At 38.1% G+C, this 27743-nt stretch overlaps 1 protein-coding gene across 1 annotated transcript in view; it reads left to right on the forward strand.

Annotated features, from left to right (window-relative positions):
- LOC140141493 (mutS protein homolog 5-like) overlaps positions 1–27743 on the forward strand; it is a 325819-nt gene that overhangs the window by 183992 nt on the left and 114084 nt on the right. The window lies entirely within an intron of this gene.

Here is a 27743-nt window from a genome sequence, read left to right on the forward strand (position 1 = left end):
AATGCGCATTTACCAGTTCCGACTTGAAGTAGGCCTAAATCGGACTTACTCTCTGTGTCTCTTTGGCATTGTCAACATTGGGTGTGTGTTGTTCATATTTACATTTTCTTTACATATTTACGTTGCCTTGAATAAATAAAATATATTAAAATGTATATTGATCATTGTGTACGCCTCTTAACATTACAGTCACGTGTGACAAGCAAGTTTTAAAAATAAACAACTGATAAAGTTTTGTTTAATTATTTATTGTCATGAATCCAGAATTGCAACTTCAAACATCTGTTTTTCGTTTTATTTGTTTTATGGAGCACATCCTAACCTGATGACTTTCCAAGCTTGGAGCTGCTTGGCTACATTCATAAAAAGAAAAGAAATCTACCAAAAAGCGTTGACAACGTAAAGAAATCAGCAAGTTTAAAAAACCCACCTCGGCTCACTTTTTGAAACTTGGTCCCATTTTAAACACCAACAGCAAATCAGTGTTTTTATTTTATTTCAACAGAACACAGCGTTTCCAACAAGATTACAAGCCTATAAGTGTTATTTGTTTAATTCAATCATTAATCATGATTATTATAAAACAAAACACAATAGGATATTGGCTTACCGTGCAAGAACAAGATAATAACCTTTCAGGTCGTTCCAGAAAGCTTACAAATTAATATCGCATCTGCACATTAAAGATACATAACACTTCTGGAAATGTTTTAAATTTATATAAATATGATAAAGTTTAAATCAGTACCTTTTACAAATGGGACCAAGTTTCAAAAAGTGAGCCGAGGTGGGTTTTTTTAAACTTGCTGATTTCTTTACGTTGTCAACGTTTTTTTGGTAGATAGATTATATACATCGCTTCATTGTTCACTCTAAATCATAGTATAAATCTAAGGTTTTATGTTCATCACACGCTCCTATCAGATTGCATGCAAATAGTATTTTTATTTCATGCAAGTCATGTAAAATTGTAAAAAGAATTAATATAACCATGCCAGGTAACAGAACACTTCCACATTTTAATACCACTTGTCAAGCCAATTTATACCTTACAGTTTACATTAGGACATTTCTTGTACAAATGGAGAAATTAGATCTGATGAGGGATTAAGAAACACTAGGAAGTTTCATTATTACATTAATATATCGGAATAATTGCACGTAAAATGTCAACTTTGTGACTCAAAAATTCTATATGGTGAAGGAAATAAATATAGACTTGCAGATTAGTTGTACTGATACCAATTTAACTCCTATCTTAAGTGTATCACCGGTGTGTGATTAAATGAGAATTAAAAGTTTCCCTCCAATTTGAATGTAATGTTTCATTTTTGTACGGTAGGCCTATGTATCATGTGGTTGACCCATTTTATAAAGTTCTTCATGAATCAGTAGTGTGTGGTGTTAAGAAAGAAATGAATGAAGGCTATTCTGAGTAGGATCATTTCAGCATGAGTATAGGTATGTGCCTTCATATTTTGACTAGAAACAATGTACATTTCCCAAGAAGATTCCCACAAAAACATCAATATTTCCTGTGATTTCTTACATATTTCTTTATTTGGGAAGCAAAATGTTTCCCCAAATGCCAAAGCAATATCCTTGTAAATACATTCCACCCTCCTTAGAAGTGTGTTGGTGCCACTGACATGACTGAGGATATTTCTGGACTCAAACCTGGTTATTTCCAGCCTGATTTCTGGACTCAGACCTGGTTATTTCCAGCCTGATTTCTGGACTCAGACCTGGTTTATTTCCAGCCTGATTTCTGGACTCAGACCTGGTTATTTCCAGCCTGATTTCTGGACTCAGACCTGGTTATTTCCAGCCTGATTTCTGGACTCAGACCTGGTTTATTTCCAGCCTGATTTCTGGACTCAGACCTGGTTATTTCCAGCCTGATTTCTGGACTCAGACCTGGTTTATTTCCAGCCTGATTTCTGGACTCAGACCTGGTTATTTCCAGCCTGATTTCTGGACTCAGACCTGGTTTATTTCCAGCCTGATTTCTGGACTCAGACCTGGTTATTTCCAGCCTGATTTCTGGACTCAGACCTGGTTTATTTCCAGCCTGATTTCTGGACTCAGACCTGGTTATTTCCAGCCTGATTTCTGGACTCAGACCTGGTTATTTCCAGCCTGATTTCTGGACTCAGACCTGGTTTATTTCAGCCTGATTTCTGGACTCAAACCTGGTTATTTCCAGCCTGATTTCTGGACTCAGACCTGGTTTATTTCCAGCCTGATTTCTGGACTCAGACCTGGTTATTTCCAGCCTGATTTCTGGACTCAGACCTGGTTTATTTCCAGCCTGATTTCTGGACTCAAACCTGGTTATTTCCAGCCTGATTTCTGGACTCAGACCTGGTTTATTTCCAGCCTGATTTCTGGACTCAGACCTGGTTATTTCCAGCCTGATTTCTGGACTCAGACCTGGTTTATTTCCAGCCTGATTTCTGGACTCAAACCTGGTTATTTCCAGCCTGATTTCTGGACTCAGACCTGGTTATTTCCAGCCTGATTTCTGGACTCAGACCTGGTTTATTTCCAGCCTGATTTCTGGACTCAAACCTGGTTATTTCCAGCCTGATTTCTGGACTCAGACCTGGTTTATTTCCAGCCTGATTTCTGGACTCAGACCTGGTTTATTTCCAGCCTGATGAGAGCACTTGACATGGGAAAAAACAATAGATTTGTAACATATTGAGGTCCCGGTTTAGATTACATCAGAAATATATGAATCTAAAGGATCTTTTTAAAGATCCTTAAAAGTTGTTACTGAACCCACTATTGGATTACAGTCTTGGTTATAGAACATGGTCATCATGTTGCTGGTTTTTTTAACAAATGTATTAATTATATTATTTGAGACAAACAGCATTAAATTGAACAATTTAGGGTTAGTCTTTCAAAGTCATATGTTGCTTGCACTGGCAGTGTTTCCTGGCCAGGCAGTTGGAATGGACTGCTGATGCTCACTGGCCACTTTACGGCAGCTTGCGCTTTCACTCGCTATTCAAGGGGCAACATGGTCTGCAAACTTAACCAGCTCTAAATTTATAAATATCATTGTTGTCACATATGCATCTGTCACTCTGGAATATTTAGATCAGATCTCTATTAGATAAAATATCCGGACTATACCGTGGACCTAAATAGTAGAAAATGGAACAAGCATAAGGAAAAAAAACTTTTCAGTATTCCTGGTAACTACAAAGGCACCGGCCCAGTAAGTTTGGTTCTCATTTCTACTAGTGTAAAGAAACCAGTAGTAAAATTAAACCGATGAAGGAAATTAACATTTCCTAAACCCCTTCTAGGTCTGTGAAAACATGGTACCTGATGGGTCTATATCACCCTTCGTCGGTCGTTGTAGCATCGGTAGCAGTAACAGTGATTTATTGTAGGAAACCAGCATCCCAATACATTTCATCGTATAATTATGGCTAATCAATTCACAGTATCAAATTACAATAAAAATACTTTTTACATATTTATTTTCATGAATAGATTATTTTCACAAATTACCATGTTACAACTGCTGAGATAAATTGGGCTATCTTTACAAAATCTTGTACAAATGTAAACTCATTATTACTAATGTACATGTGTGACCTCAGTTTCATTGACCTCTACCCCATTCATAACAATTTTGAAAATATAACCCATACAAAAATTATGCAAATGTAATATGAAGAAGTCCTACGGTCTCTTCCAGACATTCATAAGCTCCTGAAGCAAGGAGTCTGCGGGATAATAACCGTAGAAGAGAACGGACGCAGATCAAATTAAAGGTCGGAGATGAGCAAGCTCCAGTGGGAGCACTGGAGGATTGGGTCCGATTAAGCGACCTAGAGAAACCTTTGGTTGTTCTTAATTTGAAGGCTGTGTGACTTCCTTCCCTTGCTTGCGGACATTTTGGTTGACAACATTTATAACTTTGTTTTATTATTTTATAATGTTTATGAGTGGTTCAGGGCTTAAAATATTTTATTTTGATAGAAATATCTTTGTTATGGATTGGAGGAGGTGATAATTGGTTGGTACTGGGATTTACAGTGTTAATATGTTTGGAGAAAAAAAATGATGAATCATGCTTTGATATAGTGTGAATGTTTTCACATTGCTTGATGTGATTTAGTTGCAAGTTACTCTGTAAGAATTTGGGTACATCTGGTCTTCTAGTTCAGCTAGAGCATTATTGCCTCTTTCTCTTGAACTAGCAGAGGTAATTTGGTAATTTGGTGACTCTCTAGAAAGAAGTCCTTTCTAGGCAAGACTTCTCACAGAGGGGCAGCTTCCCCCTTTACCCCCTGGCTACACCACTGGTCGGTGGACATTCTCTCTTAACAAGTGATGATCCAGAATTTAGCAATCAAAATTATTAAAGCATGGAGGCTGGGAGGGCAGCAGTGTCTCTTAAATGCCAGGCGGTGATGGAAGCGATATGGCCAATTTTGAGGTCGCCATTGGATTAACACATAATCATGAAATCTTCATAAACAATTCTAAATTTGTTATGTGGTGTCAAAGCAAAATTATCTTACTCTAAAACCGTGGGTACGACTGTGTACCACACTGCAAGTATGTTAATTTTCCATTTGTAATTGCTAACCGTGTATTTTGAATGGGGCTGTCAGCCCTGTATCTTCGCCAGCCTCGTACGTCACTTGTTGCGCTTCCTATGCCGCCTGTTAAATGCCTACCTTGGCTTCAGTTGGGGATATCAGTCGGGACCCCTGGGGAATCAGGACTTACCCTTCTCCACTTCTGAAAGCATAGCATAGACCTACATATCTGGCCACTTTCAGTTGATCAATGTGATGCCCCTTAGCTCATTTGTAAGTTATTGGAAGGACAGCATACACGATAGGGTAGATCATGGACATTAATAGGCTTCAAAGTTCAAGCAATTGCCATCATCCACCAAGTCCCTGATCATAATTCACTCAAATGCAATGTTTCTTTCCAATGTTTACAAAGGAAAGCAAACAAAGCTGATATAAGTGAGGACATGAATGGAGGAAGGCAGTGAGGACTGGAGACATGATGTGACTGAGTCATCTAATTTGGCGGGGGGACACTGAGTCTGATTGGGGGAGCACTGGCCATGTTTCGACAATTTACAATGAGCCATACTGTCAAACTCCCCTTCAACAAAATACATGTGTTATTTTTCCAAACCCAGGATCAATGATAACTGTCAAGTACTTGACACTTGGATAGTGCAACACCTGTACCATCTTTCCTTGATAGAAAGGAAAGCAGGTATAATAGATGATGACTCAGTATGTCTCACTGTGTTTACCATCAGTGTCCTATGGACAAGACCAGATGGTAGTAGTACCAGGATCTGACTGTCATGAAGATGCACCCCTGTATGGCTAACTAGAGTAGCACTTGTGTAACATGTCTACTAGCCGGGTTATGCCACCTACAATTGCCAATTTTGTTACATGTACTAGTGGGCATTTTTGTCTTGTTTTACAACTTATATTAGTGCAAGCATGCAGTGCTGCCTTCACATAAATAAATTGTAGGCTGAAACCTCAAGAGTTGCCAATGAGAGTGACTTCACCCATGAGTGTCCCAGCCCTGATAAAATTCTCTAGAGAAAAGCAAGTCAACAAGCCTCCATCTCATCCTGACATGTGTTACCTGTATACCTTTTCCCTTAATTAACTGAATATACCCAATGTTATGACAGCTATCTGTTGTGGAAGATAATGAAGCCAGTCAAGGTTGATTATGAGCTTCCTCTCACCTGCCCAAGTTCATCGTGCAAATCTTCTTTAAAAAGAGCTTTAAACCAAGCTCAAACAAATTGATCAAGTTGTAGCTATTTTTAATCCCAAAGAAAACATATTTAGATTTACAAAATTGACAATTTTGGTTGATATTTGTACGAGGGTAGCTAGATATTGGCACAGAATATGGGAGATGTCCACACTTATTTGGGGAGGTAGCAACAGGGTGTATAGCCCCACCCTGGAACAAGAGTGGCCACTTAAGGTGTGTTACTAGCAAGGTTAGTTTAACAATTCTGCCCTCAAGCTCTGCTTATTTCCCCGCTTAATTTTGCTGCGCAATATTGTCAAGGTTAGTACGTCAATTACCGTGGCTGATCTAATTAGCCCCCTCCCCTGATTAGTGCCCCTGGAGGACTTTTTTAACTTACTTTGTTTCAGCACCCTCTTTGTGCAAAATTGGATCAAAACTGAGAGTTATGTAAGTCACTCTATCGAAGTGAAAATGGAGAGTTCTCATATTAACTATTTGCCGGCTCTAAATATTGTTAATAAACATGATTAAGTTTTTACCTATATAGGCACCCACTATTTTAATTTAAGTTTCTATTCTAAATAATGTGTTGATGATAAGAAGAGTCGGTTGTCAGGTTGGGAAAGGGAAAAATTCCTGTTAAAAGGGAAAGCCAGCCTCAATGTAGAAGAGAGCTGAAGAGGTCTTGTAATTAGTTTTGGTCAATGTGAAAGGCATCTTTAGGATCACGCTTACATCCATGTTACATGACAGTCCACCAAACCATCAACGATGAGAACATGTACACTGAAACAGCAGAAAACATTAACTCCTAATCTCCTGTCAAAGAGACACCACTGCAGTACCCATGATTTTGACAAGTCTGATTCTGGAGATGAGCTACATGTACGAATATTATGACAATTTATCTTTGGAGACTTTCACATTTCCCACATCATATAAATGAGAGAAAGAACTGACACATTGAAAACCTGTACTTAAAGGGTCTTCGAGTCAGTAAATAAAATTTGTAACACAACCTGCATCTTGAACTTTGATTCATAATCACTGTAACTAGGGGGAGGGGGGGGCAGGGGGGGCAACGTGCCCCGGGTGCCACCCTTAGGGGGTGCCAAATTGACCAATTCAGCATAGATTCTGCGCCCCTCCAAGCAATGAAAGTCAAAATTTTAGTAACTTCTAGTAACCAAAATTAATTAGTGGTAGGCCTTTATTGTCCAAAATTTCGCATGCTCCGCGCGCAATTGTTTCAAGAATGGGGGGCAATATGTATCCTTAGCCCTGGGTACCACAACCCCTAGCTACGTCACTGCCCGCGTCTAAGAGATTCTCAGGTGGGGTGGGGGTAGGGGTCACCAATTTTGTTTCTTGCCCCGGGCGCTACCAACCCAAGTTACGCCACTGTTCATAATAATACTATAATACTATTTGTATTGGATATGTTGTTCAAATATCATTCTACATAGTATTACTTAATCAAGTAGGTAGGCCTATATGTATTTAAAATGCTTTTCATGTGAGAGGTAAACACAAATTCAAGCAGTTCTGGTAAAACCCTATGACATTTTACATGATCCGTGTACTTTACAGTGCACAGTAAATCTACACTAAACCTTCAGCTTTTGTAATTTCCCGATGTGTTAAAATAAAGTTTGCAAGCTTGAAGTTGATCACTGTATTCACAACTTGTGGCATATTCCTACTACATAATCCCCAGGGAGCTTAGCACCTCCTTTAACCCCCTTCTTTCCTTCAGTTGGTAGTTCCCCAGTGACCCTATATTGAGTCATGTACCAAAAATAGTGTGAATTAACCACTCCTGCTGGCCCTGCATTAACCAGTGGGGGATTCAATGTTTACCCACAATGCAATTTGGAAATAGTGTGAGCAATAACCGAGAAATGAGATATTTCTGTGGGGGGAAAAGGCAAAGAAGATCACGCTGGAAAGGTTGCATGAAAAGGCACACATTTGGATTACAAAATATTAAGCTGCACATAAATTGCATGGTATTATCCAGGATCTTTTTCTGTGTGGGTCTCAGAGGGCCTTTCAGAGTTATACGGGGGTGGTGGGGGGGGGGGCTTCATGGTTAAAATCTCCAAAAAACGGCTGATTTTTAACAAAGTGCGGGGCGGACACTGATAGCATAGAAAATTGCAGAAAATAGCAAATTGTGCAGAAGAACATCGATATTATTTATGCCAAGGGAATGTGCACAGGCCTACCTTGCCACAGGTGTAGCTTGGCCGGCCAAGCTTTCCTCGACCATATGACTGTTCACATGATGATGCAATCACACTACATGGGATACCTGCCCATGCCTATGTTTTGTGAACTGTGGTTTTGTGTTGTTTAGTATGGTTAGGGTTAATGATAAAAAAAGTAATGAATAATGAAAAAGTGTCTTTTGATTTGATTTGATTTGTTCGGGTTTTTGACAACCCTGGATAACCCAAGAAAGCCTCTATTGGGGTCCATTTGAACACCGGGACGGGTTGGGAACAGTCAGGGGTTAACACCCTACTCTTTTCGAAACTGGCTGCGAGATACATGTACAGGTATGGCTCTCTGTACACGGGACCGACGGCTTAACGTCCCCTCCGAAGGATGGAGTACTTTCATGATTCATTTACCCAATTCTAAATGAACCATGGGGAGAGCGGAAGTCTAAATTTAATCTACAGAAGTTGCCAATTAATTTCAGACTTTTTTTTTTTTTTCCAAGTCAATATCCTAGCAAATCGCCACCGCTGGTTATCGAATCCATTACCTCATGCACTAAAGGCAAGTACCCTAACCATTGCGCCACGCTCCCCCCTTCATGATGTCCTCATCACTTGGCAAAAAATATGATGTGTAACTCAACATCAACTTTCATTGGGGACATAGTTTGCTGTTAGTCAATATTATTTTGTGATTACCCTCTCCTACATTCATGTTAACATGTTTCATTGTGTTTGGTGTATATAAGGTGAAATACATGATGGGATTGAGTTCATTTCTTCATTTCTGCATTACACATGCTTCAGTAACAGTGTGATATATATTTGACAATTTTCAAGTTCAATTATGCAAAATATTCTTGACATATATGCGTCAAAATTTTCTGGGTTTTAAGTGATCTTTTAATGGCTATTAAGACAGGATATCAGGAAAATCCTTGTAAGCCAACAGAAGTAATTCTCTTGTAGATTATTGTAAGATGTTGTGTTGAGAAAACTGCAACATGTTGCATTTTGATATGTCCAAAATAAGCCCATAGCCAGGACCTTTTTTGTGGAGATGCAGATTTTCCAAATGCAGCTAGACCTTTTCAAGTCAAATCTTCATTCTGGCCAAAAGCAGGCCTCAACTGATTTTTTAGTGGGGTCTTGACTTGACCCTGGGACTTGACAATATCAGTCAGTGCAGTGCACGGCATCACCATCCCTATACCTTCGTCATGTCAGAAATCGCCATGATAATAGGGTGAACCACTAGTTTATTCAACAGCGATTTTGTTGCGCCGTGGTTGAATAGTTTCAAGATAAAAGGCCGAGCACTGCAGGCAAAGTATAACACACCACCTGTACCTGTACGAACACCACCGGTACGATAGATACATAACTTTTCTTTTCACTACGCATATACGCATACTCTGCTGCGATCTGCATATGCTTATTACCCTTTTCACTTTCAAATTCAATTTGCCAGTTTATGTTTTCAAGACACCAGCAAGAAATTCAATAGGCAGAGTAAAGGTTATCAGATTGTTTCAACAAATATATTCACGTGCAAGCCTTTAAAAAGTCTTGTTCAAATGAAAATAATAACGAAATATATTCAAGGATTTGAGATTTTATCATATCATTACACACCAGCTACGAGGGGTGGTCAATAAGTTCGTAGAACAAGGTACTTGAAAGAGTACTAGCCAAATTCTTTCTATCTCTCTCTTGAGCATGGTCACTACATACCTGAATGTACCTGTCGCAATTTTTCTTGAAACCTTCTATGTCAACAAAATGGAAGTCTTCCGATAGCTCCTTGAGCCACTCTTCAGTCAAGGCTCACCAGCATTGATCACCAGCAAACCTGATATTATGAAGGTAGGACTTAAAATTCAAAATAGGTTTCACTAACTGAAGGCCATGCCTGAACCACAATATGGTTACTTTAATTAACTGACTCCTCTGTCATGAATGGCAGCTTGACAAACTAAGAATAGCGTACAGGACACAATCCGAGAACAGCCACATTTCTACCATCAACCTTCTTCACATGATGGCTTGCCTCAATTTTGCTATCAAAGTTGTATGATATATGCCTATGATCGTACTTTTATTTGGCAAATGATCTGTCATCAAGACTATCCCTGGATCTCAGAAACAGTGATGAAGACCTTGCACTACGGTGACTGAGTGATGATCTTCTTAGGGGTGTGAGATCCAGGTGCTTCCACTAAATTCACTCATAATTCCAGTGATTAATGTATACCCTATCACCTTTAGCCACATATAGATCAAACTTGCCATGGTCCTCATTCTAAGTGTATAGAAGGTATGGACCTGAATATGTCAACTGGTATCAATTTTGTACATGAAGATTCCGTGACCCCATCTAGAAGACACCTTGGAATACCCAAATGTTAATGGATTAATATTGAAAACACATTCATCAGAGTTGTCATATTTTGTGGCTATCTCATCTTTCTTATTTTGCTCTTTATTCACTATCAATGCCACTGTACCAGCGCGCATATCATTAGTGGTGACATCAACAAGTCTTTTGGACCTTGGATGATCTTCAAGGACGCTCATTCCATTCTTGAACTCTAAGAACCATTTCGTTGCTGTTGAATACCAAGGACTTCATTACCATTAACAACAACTCTACATTGTTAAAGTTTATTTGAGTTTTCACCACCGTCCGGAGAAATTTCCATGATGACCCTGTTCACTTCTGGTAGCACCTGTGAATTCATGGAGGTAGGCTTCCTCTGAAGAGTGTCCTGCCCATACAGTGATGCAAAAATATGATATCTTTGCAGTAATGTTTTGAAGGAACAAGCTTTCAAATGAGACCAAATTCATTACCATGCGACAAAGTAACATACAGAGATCTACGATCTTTTTGACCGACCCTCGTAGCATAGGCCTAGATTATTGCACAGGAGCGTGGTTTGGTCACACAATTCATATCAATCTAATTATTGGTGCTTATTTTGAGTTATTTTGTGACTCGGCAACTGGTGGAGCATTATAGACCGGTTCGTTTCCTGCCTATACAGAATAATTATTTACCTAAAGACGGTGTGCAGTGTACCTCCAAAAAACAGTGAAAAAATAACAAGAAATGTCTTTAAAAAAACCCACCATGGATGATGTTCCCGGGTGAAGTTCATGTAGTCAGTAGTGTAACTCCAAAAAACAGTGAAAAAATAAACAAGAAGACAATCTAATTTGCTTCCAAGTGGTTTCTGTGAAAAGTGCTACAGGTTTCAATGTGTAGATCTGCTGATACCTGTTAACTTTTACATGTCATCACTATTGTCACTCACCAACACCTTCACAACAATATATTTGTTTACAAAGCTAGTGACAATAACAATTATCCCCTTTCCCCTTCCTTCAAACCCTTCCGATTAAGGGAAAAAAGAAAATAACCAAAGTTTTTGAGAATATGCCAGAAATCGCTGGCCTTAATTGGCAACTTCACACTCTGTTGACATATAATAATTGGCCAGGGAGAGAGTGAAAACAGGACCAGCCCAGCCCCATGTGCATACTATATAGGGTGTTGCCATACATCCACAAACCTGCACAATGTGGACATACTATTCAGTGTTACCATAAGTACCACATACTAGTACATATCATGTACTACCTGCACAGTTGGTCTATTTTAAAATCCATCACTGCTTTGGTCTCCCATCACTGCATTGGTCTCCCAGTTTGAAAAGGCAGGGAGCTGATTCTAGTTGTGATGGTTATTTCAAGATATAGTCTGATTAGGATTCTGTACCTATATTTAGAGCTAGCAGATGTTAAGTGGACAGGTATGGTGAATGGATCATGTGATCTGTGATTTTCTGTAAAGTGTGCTGAGGCATTTGGATTTGGCATAGCGCACTATAAACAGAGAGATCCTGCTATAAATCAACTTGATTTGTTTGGTTTTTGTTGTAAATTTTCATTGCAGTGATTCATTCAATGTACATGGACCTGTATTTGGTGTAGTCTGAAGATGCAGATAATCATCATCACATCTTTTTGAAATAAACCTGCTTCATCTGTAATTAATATCCAGGAATTTTTTAGGGGATGCAATGTGTTTCTTTCTTCCCTATCACTTTACTTCTTCCTTAATTCTTTTCTTTTTTTTCTTTTCTTTTCTTATTTTCCTTTTCTGTCCTCTTTTTTACCATTTTCTTTTTTTTTGAAATTTTATTAGGTATGCACTATATTTGCTTCTATGTGGCTCCTCCTCTGACAGTAAGTGAAAAATCTGCAGGTTCTCTGTGCACATGTTGCAACTTTGAGCACAAAAGTTTACACACCCTCAAGATAATTTTGACACTTAGTCATTCAGAACTGTGGGGCCAGGCTTGTTTCATTCACACCTGGAAACAATCTCAGGTTTATAGACTGGGGACATGGCTCTTCTATCTGGTTCAAATCCAGGACACAAACAGGTTTTATATGGACAATACATGGGAGTTGCTGAAGTTGGGTAAGGTGGCATACATGGCAACAACATCTTTCCACCAAAAAAAGTGATTATGTCGCCCTCGTTACTCAGGGCCACTTACAGCAGTGGTTTATAGTAATCAAAGATTGGGCACTATGAAAAACACATCTTAATTTAAAATTCAAAATATATTTTGGTTCAAATATATTTTTGTTATCAACTAAAACGTGAATCACCATTGTGTACCCAGGTTTGGGTCATAGCCCCTAGTACAAAACACCCAGGTTTATAGGACAGTTGACTATTCCCTTAAGACCCCATTCACAAAGTCAAGCTAGGCTAGGGATACACGCTTTTAATTCATTCTTGATCTTTGTCATCCGCTACAGCTCTCCACCAATATTATGTATTTCCCTTCATTTTATTTAGCAATGTAGACAAACTTGGCAGATAAACAAATGTTGGAATTGGAATTGTAAGCAAAAATGGGTCACTAAAAACATTGAAAGAAATAGAGAGAGAAAGAAAGAAGAAAATGAGAAGAAAAGAATAGTAAATGACAGGAAATGGAAATGAAATAATGCAGTGAAAGTAATGACATGATAAAAAATGAGAACAAAAAGGAAGGATGGGTGAATGAAGTGTAATGCATATTGCAGATTATTTGCATTGTAAACCAAGGAATTATAACTTGTTGTCTCAGCAAGATGCAGACATGCTTAGCTTTCACATCATATTTGGGGTTTTTTTTCTTCATGTTTTCAAGGTTTTTTATGTTTTTTCAAAACTCATCTGTGAAACAGCAAAAACAGCCAAATTTGTATGTGAAACAGGCAATAAACAAGAAGAGTCTTTAAAAAGGACATGGTCCTTTAGCAGCCATAGACCAATAAAACAGTGGGCCAAAAGTGCAATTAAAAGAGTCCCAAGTTTTGAGATATTTTCTCAAAATATCAAGAGCTATCTTAAGAAACACTGAACCAATACAAGGCTTTTTTGTACTCATTCTAATGCATTTTTGATGCCGATTCCAAATATGGTCACATAATCGCAGACAGGGCTAGCGCAACCTCGGTGACATGAGGTGAGGGATCGTGTGCGTGGCACCCGAGGGGTTATTAGTAAAGAAAAAGGAGCGGAAAAAAGTTTTTTCTTTTGCTCTTCACTTTTTCTAACTATCGAAAAAAATTGGGTCAACCTTTTCGGGCTGTTGAGGAAGGGGCGGCAAAATTGAATTTTCTTCAGCCCCCGGGGTAGTAGGGGCCACTGGTACGCCACTGCCAAGTTGATTCCTGTCATTTGCTTTTGCCATCCACCTGTTCCCTATGAAACTTGCTATCTCATTCCTCCATCTGACTTTCTGTCTGCCTTGGTGTCTTGAGCCCAGCCAAGGCCGGCATTCTGTGACATTCTTTGTCCATCTATTAACGGTTGATCTTGCAAGATGGCCAGCCCAATGCCACTTCTTCATCTTTATTGTGTGGATTATGTCTGTAACTTCTGTTTGGCTCCTATGCCACTGTTTTCCTGATGTCCCTTTTGGTGAAGCCCAGCATACATCTTTATGCTGTGCAGTTTTCAGTTTTTGCTCCATCCTCTTTAGTAAGTGACCATGTTTCAGCTCCATAGGTCATGGCTGGTAGCTGCTGGTAGTACACATTGGTTGAAAACCTTTCGTTTCAGACAAGTTGGCATCTTACTTCTCATGATGTCATTGAGCTTACCAAATGCACACACCAACCAGCCCTAGTCCTCATTTTCGCCAGCGCATAGGGCGCTGGTACCTAATTCTGAGATGGGGTTTGTGTACACTAAAGATTAGCTAAGATTATAGCCTTCTTCTATTGGTATGAATTATTTTTTTACTTCTCGTGGTGGAAATGTTTTTGATGTCTGCTAATTCGATTTGCAAGGAAAAGAAAGTATGTTTTGCCGTTTCAACGAACGAAAACGATTGAGTATTGCCAAAGTTATGTTTGAATTAATTATGACTTAAAAAGTTATCATAGGTTAGGCCTACACATATAAACATAAACTTGTTCAGCAATCAGCAGCGTTCGAAATTTTGGTTGTCCGTTCGCCGGGACAACTAAAAAGTCGCCGGACAACCAAAATATTGATTGGTTGTCCGCCGGACAACCATAAATCTGTAGCCAAAACTCACCTTTATACAGTATCTTTTAGCCGATGGTAATATTTAAAATGTTAAACTATTTTTGAATAAAATAAACATGAATTTAAACGTGGTTCCACAACCTATGAGCTGCGAAACTCAACCGCAGCCATTATCTGTTTATTTTATCGAGCCCCACGATACCGGAAAAAAAGTTTTTGCATCGGGGGAAGTTCAGTCCTTTGCCTTCGATTGCAAGTCTGGATTGCTGCAAGTTACAACCATAAAAATGTGCACCACTGTTACTGAATAAGCTTAATATAAAATGCATTGCATTATTATCTTGAAATTTTCAGAAGAAATTATGACCAATGTAGTAAAATTCACCCATAATTTTAGCCAGTATTTTATAAATACCCAACCTTGGCCATGTGCATCGGTAAATGTAAACACCTGGTTTGGGCATTTTGACACATGGTCGGTCAAGGGCTAGCATGGTTCCCGAATCTGTCAAGCTCTTGCAATAGTAAAATTATGTCTAAAGAAAAACTGGCTGTCAGCAAAAACCCAGGCAAAAAATCTGACCTCTGACCGCTGCTAAGTGATTAGATTACTGATGATGATATTATTATAAGTTTCAAGACATGAGCCTACGAGGCAAATAATGACTTGTGCATAAAAATATTCAGATCAGATCAGTTTCAAAACACCCATTGTCTCTTCGGGGGATTTCCCTATGAGCTCATGAATAATTAATGAGATTTTTGCGTACATATTAAAATCTTGACTTCTTGAAAACAATCATGAATTCTGATGGCTTTTAAGCATAAAATACGGCACAAACATGGATTTATTGATGATAAATAATTGATAAACATACAACCTGTATTATCTTGGATATATTTGATATTTTATTAGCAACAAGGTGAGTTTGGGGAAAGTGTGTTTGGCGGCAGTGTATGTTTTAAACTTGCAACTTTAAGCTTAAAAAGTTCATTAAAATTTCGGACAACCAAAAATATTTTAGGACAACCAAATTTTTTTTGAGGTTGTCCGCGGACAACCTCAAAAATTGCTTAATTCGAACACTGGCAATCAGCATATCAAAAAAAATGACATGGTCAAAGCGGGGGAATGATCACGAGGTCATATCAGTGGACTATGAGCATAGCATGATGTTTGGTTGCCTGTGAGTGCATAATTGATATGTTGATAACAGATCTAATAATGTTGTGGAATCAAAATCTTCATTATATGGACCACATTGAAGTCAAGGTAATTATCTATCCTATCCTGTATCGCTTTTTATGGATAAATTGACTCAAAATGTTATTGATGATATTATTGCTATCTTTAACATCAGTTTTGTCTTTTCAACGGCAAAAATCCGATTGAAAATAAAGTTTTTAGGGCTAGCTATAATATTGAACAATATATCCCATATTTTGACATGCACTTATAGAAAATAAATAAATTATTGTCTTACTTTATAAATGATAAATACTGTAAAATGACACATAACTAAAGTGAGGCCAATTTCTATCTTTTTTATTTGATTCATAAAATTACATTCAACAAAATGATTGAAGACTGAGAAAACACACAATGCAGACTACAGAATGGAGTAGGTAAGATGCCATGTCCATAGCTTTGCAGGAGTTTCGGACTAACAATCAACACATTCAAAAATACAGTTTAAAAGTGAAGATTGTAGTGAATGATCAGTCCTTTATCATGTGCTTGCCACTATCTACTTTATAGTAAACTATACATTGCGAAATAATATAAAATTATTTTAAAATAAAATGTGCATGTAAGTTGAGATAACATAGCGAATTAACTAACAACTGCAGTGCATTTCTTGATTTTTATAATAAGCATGGGTAAAAAGCAGTAAAGACAAAAATACAGAACAATTTGGAGTAATGAATTAAAGAGTTGACAGGAGTTATAGGAGTTAATGTGTTTTGCTGTTTCAGTGTGCATGTTCTCACCATTGATGGTTTGGTGAACTGTCATGTAACATGGATGTAAGCGTGATCCTAAAAAATGCCTTTCACGGTGACCCAAACTATTTACAAGACCTCTTCTGCATTGACGCTGGCCTTCCCTTTTAAAGGGAATTTTTATTAGTAGGCTATCTAATCGTTTATAATCATGATAATTAACACAAAATTTGTGCACAATGCATTGTAGCTTAAAATTGCACAATGAATGTCCCTTTTGATTATATGGCAGAGTTTGAGTGGACTTTCACTTTGGAAACCTGGAGTGTAAATAATAACTAGCACTTGTTATATTTCACAGGGTATTTCATACACTGCGGAATTTAAGTTGAAGATCAACACAAATGAACCTCACATTTATACATTTCAGGACATCAACACATTATGTAACATCTGATTTTTCATATTTATTTCTTCAGCAACATAAAACTTACCTTATCTTGGGAATGGAACTTTGGCCAGAGGGGTGCAAGGGGTAGAGGGGTGTGATAACCAAATGGTCCACTTTTTTTGTTAACATATGTTACAATATTCCCCAAAAGCTCATAATTTGGAGGAAAATATCACATTTTTATATGGTCCCTCTTTTGAGTGAAATGTTCAAAACAGAACAACATCCCTTTTTAAAGGGATTTCTAATTTCTCTCAAAATAGGTCCAAATTTTGGATGTTTTGCACCCCAAACTAAATAAAATCGAGCCTGTATCACGAAAACACACACAGAGACTAATTGTGTTTAATCATCACCTTTAACACTGCTTATTAACTTTGCACAACTAGATGTGTTTTCTTGAACCAAACCTGGTGAATATATTTCCAAGATCCCAGAGGACCGTCAGTCTAGCCAGAATGCAACAACAATGTGCCATATCATGTGGTTTCTTTTCAGTACTATTCCCAAGACAGTTAACACTTACATTGTATAATTTGCAAATACTGTATTTTTCAGAAAACAAAAGTGCAGAAAGTCACGTTTTAGGCCCAATAAAAATTGGTACAAAACAAATCTTTGTTATTGTTTTCCTGAGTGTTAGATTAATTTTCATTAACTTGACACATCGCGTCTAGTTCAAAAATCGTAGAATTTCATGAATGCCCAGATTTAAAGTAAAGACATTTGATTGTTTATCAACATTTATGTGTCTACAGATTGAATCCTGTTTCGTAATTAAAAGTATGGGCTAAAAAGACGAACAAGTGAAATCATAGTTTCCCCTTCTAGTTCTGTTGTTGTATCGATACATGTTTGTAGGCCATTTATAGTTTGAGGAGATTGATTGATTGTTGTTGTTGTTGTTGCCAGAAACTATGCTTTAACTTTAGCACATATGTAACTGTAACCGTCCACCACAAACCGCTCGTAAAGTCAGCAAACTGTATTCTGAGTTACAATGCAAAATGTGCATAAAGGTTGTATTTATATGTACCTCAAGTTGGTGCTACATGTTTCTTATTTTGCTGGTGCCAGTCGAGCAGCTTTTAAACCAATCGTTAATCCTATTGTTGAAGAGGATAATAAGCTTCTACCTATGTATAGAATTCGTAAATAGCTCTAGTCTTTGTTTGCTTTGGTTATCCAACAATTAACAATGAGAGGACATTCCTGAACCTCGTTGACTTGGGGATAATTTGAAGTGACTGCCAATTATGACCGTTTGATATTTAAAACCAGCAATGTGGAAAAAGAGAAATAATGTACATGTAGCACCGAAATAATGTACCTTTTGCTGAAGGAGCAAAGTTTAACAAACCATAACTCCACTTCTGGATATCATTTGAAGTCAAATAATTTATCATTGTAAAGCTTATATGTTATATATTTTCTAAACATGATAGAAAACAAAATTGACCAGCGGCCCCTCAGACACTCTTCGGCTGGCATATAGATTCCGGGGAGGAGGGAGCATACCCACCAAAAATTAATAATGTGCCCCCCCTGTGATTGACTCCATTGTATAGGCAAATTGCCAACAGCTTTCATCCTGACCTCTTCGGATGGTATCAAAACAGCTTATGAATTTTCCCGGCAATAATTTCTGAGAAAACAGCCATGCCCCCAGAACCGCTGCCTATGATTGGCTACTGGCACGCGACTCGACACAGGGCATGGATGCACAACAGGTGTCGGCCTGATGTCACAACACGCATGGCTCCACCTTTTATTGATCTACAGGACAATGAAACCCTTTTCAACAAAACCCAGGGCTTATTAAGCGCTCCACAGACTCCAGTATTATGCGTACAATATTGTATGCAACATATCTCGTTATTTAATCTATTGCCATTCTATTTCAAGTAATGTTTAAGTTATAACGAATGTTTGATGACGAAAAATCTATAATATGTTACATGTAATATATATCTAGTAGAAATTTATTATCGATTTTACGTCATCTAACATTCGTTAGAACTTAAACATTACTGGAAATAGAATGGCAATAGATTAAACAACGAGATATGTTGCATACAATATTGTACGTATAATAAAAAGTCTGAATACTGCTTTACGCCAATGACAATTTTGGTTTTGATTGAAGTTTGCTCAATCAAAACCCGATTATCACCTGCTATCCTCTATAAATGCGATCAATTGAACTGATGACTTTTCACACCCAGTTCATCAAGGAGTCAATAATATTCTTAATTCAACTTTGCATACATAAGCATGTGCATTTGAAGGATTTCACTTTTTACCAAATGATTTTCTCAATCTGAGCAAATTTATTAGCATTTTCAAGATTTACCATGAGATGCATTCTCCCCTCCCTCCCCCCAACCACAAAAAAAACCCCCCAACACACACACCTTATGCTGTAGCTTACAGTGTCGGCATTAGAATGGGTGGGGGAATGGCCATTATGTCAATTTTGAGGAAAAATCTGAAAATTGGCATACAATTGTTCAATTTCCCCAAAATATATGCAGTGATTTTTTGCCAGTCTGACAAGAGGGGGTGGAGACTGGACAAGTGTCCCCATACTTTTCTCCTGAAGCAAAGACACCAGTGCAGCTGAGTATTTGTCCCATGGGTCTTGTGGTAGTCGTTGATTTATACCAATGTTTAAAGGCCTACTCCTTTAATACCGAATTGAAAGTATTAGTACTGTTTAGCTTCACCTACAGGCAGCGTTCGAAATTTTGGTTGTCCGGTTGCCCGGGACAACTAAAAAAGTCGCCGGACAACCAAAAATACTGATTCGGTTGTCCGCCGGACAACCATAAATCTAGCAAAGTCACGTTTGTAGGCCTACGGACAACCAAAAACTTAGACGGACAACCAGAAATTGTAATCTGGTTGTCCGTGGGACAACCATTTATTTTTCCTAAATTCGAACACTGCCTACAGGTGTGACCAGTGATTGCTAGCTTGCCAGGCAGGGCAGGAAGAGGCCTGATGTTTGACTATTCCATTAACATCAGGTGGTAATTAACATTGGCCCCAGCTATCTTGCTAAGGGAGTTCCCAGGAGAGCTGACTGGGTGAATCTTCCCCATGACCACTCCCCATGAAAAGTAACTCTATTGGCCACAGCAGACTGGTCACTTGGATCAAACCATGTCATTGTAGGTGAGTCATGTCCCGGACCTATGGATGTTTTGGCTCAGATATGTGTGCAGGTGAGGTTGCCAGTGAGGTTGGTAAAAACTGTGAGCATTTTTGCCACAAGGAGCATTAATCTTCATAATGGAAGGTCCACAGTGTAAGGCTAAGCCCAGAACATTTGAATGAACCAAAGGGATATTCAGTGACTAGGCCTATAGAATGGTCTGGTAAAATTAGAGGTAGCTGCAAGATGCAAAGACTTTGCTAGCCACCTCAGCCAGGGTAAAGACCAAGTGGCACAGATAGTGTCCAGAACCTTCTCTGTCATGGCATGCACATTAAGCTTGCTTGAATCTTGTGTCCAGTCATGACAAATCTGTCTGTTCACTGTTGTTGGTGAGTGAATCATAACTCCAGACTCTGGGGTGCCAGAATATTCCCATTGTGTAGACGCAAGAAAACTTTTTTCTTGGGCCATTTTTGTTTTCAAAAATATGGCTTTGTTACTTGTAGCACAACTATTAAAAGAGTCCACTTTTGAAAATACGGCCTTAGCACAAAAAAGGTCTACTTTCCAACGCAGGCAAAGGAGTAGCTAGGAGTGATCCTGCATGCAGACATCACCAATGCCAAATAGGCCAATTACTACCCACTTACATCTGAAAACCTCCGAAATACACCCTGACCCTAAATTTTGTATGGAACAAACAATTTGCACTAGGCCTATATGCCAAAGTCCCTATGAAAGCTGGTCTGGCATATACAGGGAAAGGGTTATGAATATTTCTATTATATACTTCAGGACCTAAAATTGCATATCACACTGAATTTTGCAAATATGCACCAGTCTACATACAGAGTTTAATGTGGCATAAGCATAATTATTATATGATGAATCATTTTTTTTTTTAATTTAAAAAAAATTTACTTAAGGCTGCAGGTGCACAAGGAAACAGACACTCGCAAAAACACTCTTTTCCACATTGCACATTTGATGTCAATGGATATTAACCACACGGAGCATTTGGTTTGATACTGCTCAGTTGCCTGGGATCATGATGACTGAATAGCGAGCATGGTGGGGATACAAGGAGGCACAAAGTGCTGAAGAGACCATTCAGCATGCTTTGGTATGGCCTGTGGGATCGACTGTAGCTGCTAATATCTAGAACTACAATCAAGGAAAAATAGTTGGCACACTTTGACAATATGTTGGAACTCTTTATGGCTGATCATTCAGTGAGTGTGGTGGGATTAGTATAGTCCTTTTCCTTTTCCCTTCCTTCCTTCCCCATTCCCCTTCAATCAATGTTGCATGGGGAGACTGAAGAGCCCAATGTCAAAAGTTTTTTCATCAACATTGATTTTGGGGGGGGGGGTGTGAATTTCATGATGCCAGAGTGTGCCAACATTATTTTCCTTGATTGGAGGTTTGATGCTGAAACACTATACAGGGTGTCCCAGAAAAAATTACCGGGCAAACTAATTTGACCATAACTTGAGAATTAAGCAACCAAATCGTAAAATTTAAAAAACAGCGTGTAGCCCATTTTATTTTGTATCGTATATGTCAATTTTATTTAAATTAATTGACCAGTTCTTGAAGAAATAAGCGATTACATAACACATGCACAAATTCACTTCATTCCAAGTTTGCAAGAAAGTTCACTCCATACAATGCACTAGTGGTTAACATGCTTTATATTTTGTTTGGTGAGATCCTTCTTGTTCTTCTTAAACAATCTGTTTCTTACAAATAAACTTTACAATATTAAAATGAAACCTTGCATGATACTCAATACTTGTAAATATCTTTCTTCGTTTAGAAAATGCTAACATATTGGACAACATAAATAATGAATTCGAGCGGGTTAAAAGTATCGGTTTTCTTTCTTATTTTTAGAATATTTCCAAGAAATGGTAATACAAGCTTCTGAAATCTTGTAGGGATGGAAGGAAATGTCCAGACGAGTAACCCTGTTAAATGAGGATTTGGACATTATGTTGTTCCGCTTTGCACTCATTCTGGGATTGCGTTGGAGGGCTTGTCTGATAGCGGCTATGTTGTGCAAAGTACGTACAGTTCTTGGTCTCCCTGACCTGCCCTTATTCAGGTTGACGCTCGTACCTTTCTCCTGATACTTTTTGAAATTGTTCCTGATTGGTTTTTTTCACAAGGAGGCCTTCTGTAATATCGCCGTCTGAAATCTTGCTGGGCCTGCACAGCACTGCGTGGTTCTGCATATCTTAAGACAACGAAGGCCCTTTGACGGGCCCTTTGTTCGCCAACCATGTTTCACAAGAAACATTCAAGCAATTGGCATAGACTGCACTGCTAAGTGAAATACAATCCGAGTTTGACAGCTAGGTCTATATACTGGTTGTCCAGTTATTATCATGTTAATTAAAAACCCATTGTTAAACCATCATTTATAAAATAAAGTCCAGTCCAACCAACCTGTCGGAATATCAAAAACCATTGTTGAAGACAGGATGAGTTGTTGGGCTTGTTGTTAATTTTTGAGATGTTATGTCTTCATTCATCAGCTTTACCCTTATTTATTGACTGAATTCAGGTCGTCCACCTTCAAAGGTGAAAGCATGAATAACAAAACATTATCGATTATAAAATAGATCACGAGGACTGGATTTAATGAGATACACAGAACTTAGGAAGAGGTGGCGAATATGAAAAGGGCCTGTTGATCAAACTTGGAATGAACTGCATTGCGCATGTATTATGTACTCGCTTATTTCTTCAAGAATTGAACAACCGATTCAATTAAAACTGACATGTAAGATGCAAAATAAGATGGGCTACACGCTGCTTTTTTAATTTTTTGATTTTGTTGCTTAATTTTCAACTTACGGCCAAATTAGTTTGCCCGGTAATTTTTTCTGGGACACCCTGTATAGAGATGGTAATTTTGTACCAAGATTGCGCATGCTTGAAAAAACAATTAAAAATGTTGTCACTTTTTGTGTTGGTGGAAAATATTGCAGTAGTAAGCATTGCAATCTGTGAATGCAGCATGTTGTTATTGCCAGCACAAAACATGATTCAGCAAAGAAAAGTTGAGCAACTTGATTCTACCAAGAGAGGGCTCACTTCTCTTTTCCAAGCATACCCAAACTTGAATTGAACCATGTCAAAAAGTGCAGGACAAGAGATAACTGGCGATTAGGTTCAGGGTACTTTAACATAGTGACAGTGGTAATTCAGTGGCTGTCATACATCCTTCCCTGCCTGCGGTGGCGTGTAAAGCCTCAGTGCCGTTGGCGTAACGGTAAAATAAGGATGGGATTAGATGCGCCAATTATCATAGCACAGCTATAAATCATATACAATTAATATCTGTCGTTTCCAGAGCATCGGAGGTTACTAAACACTTGGAATCGGCAATGTACTTTTGAGATGCGTATTTTTACATTTATACTATACCCAGTCAAAACTATAGTCATTTTAGGATTTATATATCATGCGCATATCCTAGATTTCTCTTCCGGATGTCAAATTGCACCAAACTTCCACAATACAATATGCGTATTAAAAAGGAGATGTATCTATTGTTATGTAATATACATATTACCTTGTGGGAAGGAATTTGGGTACAAACTGACTTACCATAGAGAAACCCAGGATATTAGACCAGTTAGCAGGTCACAAATGTCCCTTGAATACTAGCGAAACAAGCCATGCCACGCTAATAAATATCAGTGTTCTTACAGCCACTCTATTGAGCTATCTTAATCAGAGGACATTGAGTCAGTGCTAAGATGCACCAATGTGTACATGCATTTTGGTTTTGTCCTTCGCTAGTCAAGTTACATTCCCACAATGCAATATAACAAAACAGATAATTATCGTTCGAGCATATTTGTTATGCAATACAAATAGGCTTCCGGGGTTCCACTTCTGGTAGAGAAAGCCAGTTAACCAATAATTATCATATAGAGCTTATCTTTCATCAGCAATTGAAGCCAGTAATATACTTCAGAAGTATGCATCTTTGCATTAAACCACCATCAGATCTGTCAAGTTAAGGGACCGTTCACAAACACTTGTAAGGGGGGGCCCTGATGCAAAAAAATTCATCACAAAAATTTTTCGGGGGCCCCCCTTTACAGACCTCAAAAATTTCAGGCCCCCCCTTTTTGACATGAAAATTATGGGTCAACCCCATAGAAAAGCATATAAACTCAAGTTTTCCAGGAAAATTTGTGGTCATTTTTTTCAGGGCCCCCCTTAGGAGGATCAACATTTTTCAGGCCCCCTTACAAGTGTTTGTGAACAGTCCCTAAGATTGGATGCACTAATAGACCTTTCCAGGAGGACTTTTTACAGAAAAACAAATATACCACAACTAATCACACACTGGCGATAGTGCCTTTGATGAGCATAAACAATGAACCTGCATGGTCGAATATGCATTCAAATCACCAGAAATTAATTGGCACACCACATCTTTCTGAACTACTTTACAAAGATTTCTGATCAACTTGTGAAAAGGTGTATTATGGCATATCACAACAGAGCTCATGATGATAGTAAACATTCATTGTGTTCATATTATTAAAATACTTGAAAGTCAGCAATCATTTTTGAGATGTACATATTCGTTGAACAACTTGGACAGAACTACACCATACTAGTTTTCGACTTTTTTCATGGCGTAAGGTACACAAGGCAAATTTGACACCCATTGGCATGCTGGACTTTTTCTTGCCACACCAATACCTAAAACATGCGGGCTCAATGCCTTGTCACTACATCTGTGTTGATTCGCAAATCATTTGACACAAAGTTAACTTTGCGCTTATTGGGGTGTTGACATGCAAGACAATTACCTGTGTGTTCCATGCTGAATGTATATATCGAAGACCAAGTTATAAGCTTGACCAATCCTAGTAGAACAGAGGTTTGTGTGGATGGACAAAAACAATTGGCAGCGTGGTGGTGGGTGCTTGACTGCCCCTTGGAAAACTGTTTTGATCTGAAATTAGGATGGAAAGATTAAAAACAATATTAAATTTCCCCTCTTTGGGGAATGTTCCCTCCAACAAATGCCGCAAAGACCAAACAGGCTTTCAGTATCAAGAAAGAACCGAACTGAACTGAATTGAACTAATTAACTCAAATGAACCTCATCCAAAGTGCGATCTGCGGTTAACTTGCTAAAGTAAGAAGCATGGATTGTCAATGCTATACGGTCTGAATTCCAATTCACTGTAAAATCACTAGTCAAATATAGATCATGTATTTTCATATTTCCGCTCTATGCTTCACGGTATCAAATGTGGATATATGTGGTAGTGGGGGCAAATTGAGTGTGTTGATGGTGGATATGGGTAAATGTGAAAGGATGAAGCCAAATAAGGCTCTTCAGCAACAAAGTAATAATTGTCTATTTTTTCAGGCCATTACATTTGTCATTTAAATGCTATATTGTGCTGAAAATCTCATTAAATATGAATATGATTCTTGTATAATTGTCATGTGCTCTGGACTAATAGATTAATGAAATTATAAGTGCCACAGATCTTTTTGTGTGAATTGAACAGATATCTGGTTTTGCTCAGATCACAGAAAGAGATCACATTGTAATTTGGAGCGATGAAATTATTAACTATATGATATAAATATAGTCACGTAATAAACCACTGAATATGTTTCAGGCCCGTAGCCAGCCCTCCGAGTTAGGGGGTTCGTTTGTGCAGATTTGTGTTAAGTATAACTGGCGGGTTAAATGATGAGAAATGGCCGCGTAGCGGGCATCGCGCCGCGGAAGCGCGGCGCAGGGGGGTGTCTGAGGGGGGATGTCCCCCCTCAGAAATGGAAGAATTTTGAAAATGAAGTCCCAATTGAAGGCATTGGGTGCACACTTTTTACATTATTATCAGAAATATTATGGTTTCAATTTATTATTGCAAAGAGGCAAATTAGCACGGTTAAAACAAGAAAAAGTCGCAACTCAGGCGCTGGGGGTGTCTGAGCTTAGGGGATGTGCCCCCTCAGAATTTGATTTATTTTGAAAAATGTAGTCCCAATTAAAGGCGGTGACCATTTTTACCTTATGGTTTCAATAATTATATTATCGCAAAAAAAGGCTAATTATCGCGGTTAAAACAAGACCAAATTGCAAATCAGGCGCAGGGGGTGTCTGAGGGGGATGTGCCCCCTGAGAATTGGAAGAATTTTGAAAAATGAAGTCCCAATTGAAGGCATTTGGTGCATCATTTTTACATTATTATCAGGAATATATGGATATATTATAGCAAAGAGTGAAATCAGAGCAGTCAAAACAAGAAAAAGTTGCAAATCAGGTGCGTTACTTCATCTCAAATAATATCAATTATTTTCCTATGTTATATCACTCCATTCATCTCTGAACTAAGCTTTCTCGGTTATCGTTTTTTGCACACCAAATCATTTAAAAATCTAGATGAGACAAAGAGGCAAATAATTACTCTGCTGTATTTATAGCATTAATTAAGTCATCATTTATATCTTCCACATAGGCCTACATAAACTGGGCGTCGGGGGATTTTTCAAATCGTCCTGCTAATCTGATCCTAAAGTTAATGGGAAAAATTAGCAGCAAGCCGAGAAAAATAACAATTTTTGTGCTAAAATGGCCATTTCAACCACATTTCTAATGTTCTCCTTTTTTGTGTCAAAATTTTAGGGGGTTCGATCGAACCCCTCGAACCCCCCCTGGCTACGGGCCTGTGTTTGAATAGAATTTAGATAGCTATCTTTGTACTTACAACTCAATTTAGTTCGGTAGTGACATATGTGCGTATATTGCTCGCCGCAGTATTGAATCGTGCACGTAAATTTAAATGCACCGAGTATACATGAATGCTTACAGAGGCGGTATTTTGCATCCAAACTCATTTATTTTGGCAATTCTCTAACTTTTGCGAATAATGTCAAAAATGTTTTGTGTTTGCTGGGTTGTTTGTTTCTTTTATTATTTGGATAGCTTGACAACAACCCTGGATAAACCAAGAAACCAGCATGAATTTGGACACTTCCACCCCTGGCACCACCCTTGCTATACTGAGTCCATTTTGAGCAAACAGCTTCCAAGTGAACTGACTTAGACAACCACAATTATTCAATTTAGGCATGCACAATGCACTATTTTTCACAAGTGAACTTCATCAAGTTCCTTCATTGTGCACCAAGAAAAAGATATCCTTTAAGTTTCCTGGAATTAATTGTTCATAGACCTTTGTTTCTGTATTATACTCTTGTACAAAAAAAGAAACCCATAAACCTATTCTAAGGCCAAAAAAAAATATTGTTGTGTTGCCCTCAAGTGGGAAAATGGGAAATTTGGATAGGACGGTCGGATTTCTTAAAAATTTTTTTTTTTTTAAACCTTCAGTTTTTAAAAATCCCCTCAAATATTAAATAATGCTTCTTCAGTTAGGGGACATTTGTCAATTTTGACTTCTGGATACCTGTTAGACATCAATTAAAGACTAGTCTTTCAATAAAATATTAATTTTAAGTGAAAAACATTGAGTTTTTGAACAAATCTGTAAAATCATCATTCAAAAAAAAAAAAAATTGCGACCCTGATTTTTCAGGATTTAGGGTCGGACGGTTGAGGGCAAC

The sequence above is a fragment of the Amphiura filiformis genome, chromosome 19 (assembly GCF_039555335.1).
Source record: "Amphiura filiformis chromosome 19, Afil_fr2py, whole genome shotgun sequence".
Classification (NCBI taxonomy): domain Eukaryota; kingdom Metazoa; phylum Echinodermata; class Ophiuroidea; order Amphilepidida; family Amphiuridae; genus Amphiura; species Amphiura filiformis.